Genomic DNA, 4370 nt, shown 5'->3' on the forward strand with positions numbered 1-4370 from the left:
TGTACTTGCAACGTATCACTCATATTAATTTCTTAATCTACCAATTTTCGCAACGTCAATTTTTGGCGCCGTTGCCGGGGAGTTGCTATAGTGTGCTAATTTATTGATTGGAATTTATTTATCTGCATTTTATTTTATTTTGTTTTTGTTATCATGAGCTATATGTTTCTTCCACTAAATGACTCGTTCATTGCCTTATTCGAGCTTAGCCGCTTTTGATCCCGAAATTGAAAGAACTATTTCACGTATTAGGCGAGCTCGACGTTGGCTAGTGATGAGCGGATATTTTATACGCTTTTTGGGGGTAATTTCATGTAGATTTTAGCATGTTTTAAGTGGTTTTTAGTTAAATATTATTAGTTTTTAGGCAAAAATCATATTTCTGGACTTTATTATGAGTTTGTGTGTTTTTCTGTGATTTCATGTATTTTCTGGCTGAAATTGAGGGAGCTGAGCAAAAATCTGAGTTAGGCTGAAAAAGGACTGCTGATGCTATTGGATCCTGACCTCCCTGCACTCGAAATGAATTTTATGGAGCTACAGGAGTCCAATTGGCGCGCTCTCAACGGCGTTGGAAAGTAGACATCCAGGGCTTTCCAGCAATATATAATAGTTCATACTTTGCGCGAAGATAGACGACGTAACTTGGCGTTGAACGCCAAGTACATGCTGCTGTCTGGAGTTAAACGCCAGAAACACGTCATGATCCGGAGTTGAACGCCCAAAACACGTTATAACTTGGAGTTCAACTCCAAGAAAAGCCTCAGTTCGTGGATAGCTTTAGTCTCAGCCCCAGCACACACCAAGTGGGCCCCAGAAGTGGATTTCTGCACCAATTATCTTAGTTTACTCATATTCTGTAAACCTAGGTTACTAGTTTACTATTTAAACAACTTTTAGAGAATTATTCTGTACCGGATGATATTTTCAGATCTGAATTACATACTTTTTGACGGCATGAGTCTCTAAACTCCATTGTTGGGGGTGAGGAGCTCTGCAGCGTCTCGATGAATTAATACAATTCCTTTATTTTCCATTCAAACACGCTTGTTCTTATCTAAGATGTTCATTCGCGCTTAATTATGGAGAAGGTGATGATCCGTGACACTCATCACCTTCCTCAATCCATGAACGTGTGCCTGACAACCACCTCCGTTCTACATCAGATTGAATGAGTATCTCTTAGATTCCTTAATCAGAATCTTCGTGGTATAAGCCGGATTGATGGCGGCATTCATGAGAATCCGGAAAGTCTAAACCTTGTCTGTGGTATTCCGAGTAGGATTCTGGGGTTGAATGACCGTGACGAGCTTCAAACTCCTGAAGGCTGGGCGTTAGTGACAGACGCAAAAGAATCAATGGATTCTATTCCAACCAGATTGAGAACCGACAGATGATTAGCCGTGCTGTGACAGAGCATTTGGACCATTTTCACTGAGAGGATGGGAAGTAGCCATTGACAACGGTGACACCCTACATAAAGCTTGCCATGGAAGGAACCTTGCGTGTGTTGAAGGATTTCAAGGAAGAGTTGAAGTTCAAAGGACAAAGCATCTCCAAAACCCCAACATATTCTTCATTACTGCATAACAAGTATTTATTTTATGCCCTTTTCCCTTTCTTCACTAAACTTGAAAAACACTGTTGTTGGCATCCTGACTAAGATTAATAAAATAAATATAGCTTGCTTCAAACCAATAATCTCCGTGGGATCGACCCTTACTCACGTAAGGTATTACTTGGACGACCCAGTGCACTTGCTGGTTAGTGGTACGAGATCATAAGAAATTTTGATTTTGATATTGAGATTAAGATTTCGTGCACCAGCTAGCCTCTAAGGGTGGCGAAGTAATTAATGTCAATTCACCAATCTCATCCGAGGGCGAATCTGAACCGCCATTTGTGGAAGAAACAAGCTCCTCTACTACTGATTCAGTTGATTCACGTGCAGATAACATGGCAGCACCTAGGAGAGTTACTATCCAGAAAGCTGGAGCCCTAGATTTCACACTGCAGCCGTATCAGGCGCATCACCCAGCAGTGGCTATAGATTTTGAAATAAAGATTGCACTACTCATCTTGATGCCCAAGTTTCATGGCTTACCTGCTCAAGAGCCTATCAAGCACCTTAGGGATTTCCAGACAGCTTGTTCTACTGTTAAGCGTGATGATGCTGATGAAACTTCTATTCTGTTAAAAGTCTTCCCATTCTCTCTTGAAGGAAAGGCAAGAGAGTGGTACTACACTCAACCCGGAGCAACTGTTTCTAACTGGGATACGCTTAGAAGAGAATTTTTGGAAAAATTCTTTCCAGCTGAAGTTACCGATAAACTGAGAAAAGATATTTCCATGATTGTTCAAGATGAATCTGAGACTCTCTACGAATATTGGGAGCGCTTCAATAATCTTTTGGAAGCATGTCCCCACCATATGATTGACAAGATAGTGTTGCTCGGCTACTTCACACAGGGCATGAAGCCTCAAGATAAGACCACATTGGAAGGTGCTAGCAATGGGTCTATGAAAAAGTACAAGACTACTGATGAGGCATGGTAATTGATCAGTGATTTAGCTGAATCTACTAGGAATCACAGGGAGAAACAAAGCCGGTCAAGAGCTGTTGCAGAGGTATCCTCTAGTAAAGAGACTACTGCTCTAACTCAGAGTATATGTGAAATCACCAACATACTGAAGCATATACAATTGAGTCAACAACAAACTCAGCAAGCTCAGCCTTCTCCACCACAGCATAGCCAACAGTTGGTTCCACAAAGAGTATATGGGATCTGTGCTGATTATAGTCATTATACTGATGAATGTCCGCAGCTCCAATAGGAAGACAACACTGTGACAGCCACTCATAACTTCTATGATCGCCCCAATCAAGGATACAATCAAGGTAGCAACTACAACCATGGATGGCAGGACAATTCCAACCAAGGTTGGAGAGATAATTCCAACCAGGGTTGGAGGGACAATCATAACAGAGGAGGCAGAGATAACAACAGAAACCAGAGGTGGAATAACAATAACAACACCAGACAGCAGAATTAGAATCAGGCCTACAGAGTACCTCATCTAAGACAGCCTCAAGCATCTCAGCAGACCTCTCAGCTTACTTATCCCTCCTCATCTTCTAATGATGAGTTATTACACTCTATTGATCAGAGACAACAGGCCATGGAAAGCAACCTTACTTCTACTCTAAATGGTCTGAACTCTACCTTGCAAGCTCTTATCTCATAGATTGAATCACTAAATAACTCCACCAACCAACCTTCGAGCTCCAGTGGACTTCCTTCTCAACCCTTACCTAATCCCAATGGTAGCATCAATGCCATCACTCTGAGATCCGGAACCACATTGTAGGAGAGGAAACAAGAGGAGCCAAGTCCACCAGAACATACCCCAGCTAAAGATGCAGCAGAAATGGAGGATCCTAAAGGGGAAGAGGACATACATGACATAGTTGAAAAAGAGAAAACTCAACCATAGGGTGAAGCACCACCAGATGTTGAAACTGCAGATAACGCCCTTCCTGTCCCCTTTCCACAACTCACAAGGAAGCCCAGGAAGCAGATGGAATTTGATCCCAAAATGGTAGAAATATTAAAAAAGTTTGAGGTAACTGTTCCCCTTTTTGATGTCATTCAACAGGTACCTAAATATGCAAAGTTTCTAAAGGATTTATGTATACATAAGGATAAAATTAATAAATTAGAATCTATTCCTTTAGGTAGTTCTATCTTTGTTTTAATGGGAGGTATACCTGAAAAATGTAGTGATCCAGGTCCATGTATAGTCAATTGTACTATTAGAGGTGTGATATTTTCTGACTACTTGTGTGATCTAGGAGCGTGTGTTAGTATAATGCCTTTATCTATATTTAATGCTTTAAGGCTCCATCCCTTAAAAAGGTCGGCAGCTCATTTTTTGTTGGCAGATAAGAGCATTATTACAGTGATTAGAGTTGCTGAAGATGTATTGGTGAGCATCAAGGAGCTCACATTTCCCATTGATTTCTATATCCTGGAAATGCCCCCTACTGACTCTGGAAGATCATTCCTGAAGACTTCAAAGTTCAAGTTGGACGCATTCTCAAGAACTTATTCTTTTGAAATAGATGGCAGAATAGTGAAATTCAGTTTAAATGAAGCTATGAAGCACCCTCTGGAAGATCATTCTATCTCCCAGTGCGATATCATTGATGAAACCATAGCTGAAGTTCACCAGGAAGAATTAGAAAAAAAGTACATAGGGCAAGGTCCAAGTGTAGGGACATTTGCAGAGAACAATGAGAGCACTTCACCATTATCACCAGCCCCAGATGGCCCAGAGCCAAGCCATGAGTAGAAAATGGAATTAAAGCC

General features: G+C 41.1%; 1 non-coding gene across 1 annotated transcript; it reads right to left on the reverse strand.

Annotated features, from left to right (window-relative positions):
* Nucleotides 1-2328: 2328 nt before the first annotated feature.
* Nucleotides 2329-2436, reverse strand: LOC130958796 (small nucleolar RNA R71). The gene has a single exon (XR_009077901.1). It is a non-coding gene; the product is annotated as a small nucleolar RNA R71 (small nucleolar RNA).
* Between the last annotated feature and the right edge of the window lie 1934 nt (nt 2437-4370).

Source organism: Arachis stenosperma, chromosome 10, assembly GCF_014773155.1.
Source record: "Arachis stenosperma cultivar V10309 chromosome 10, arast.V10309.gnm1.PFL2, whole genome shotgun sequence".
NCBI classification, from domain to species: Eukaryota; Viridiplantae; Streptophyta; class Magnoliopsida; order Fabales; family Fabaceae; genus Arachis; species Arachis stenosperma.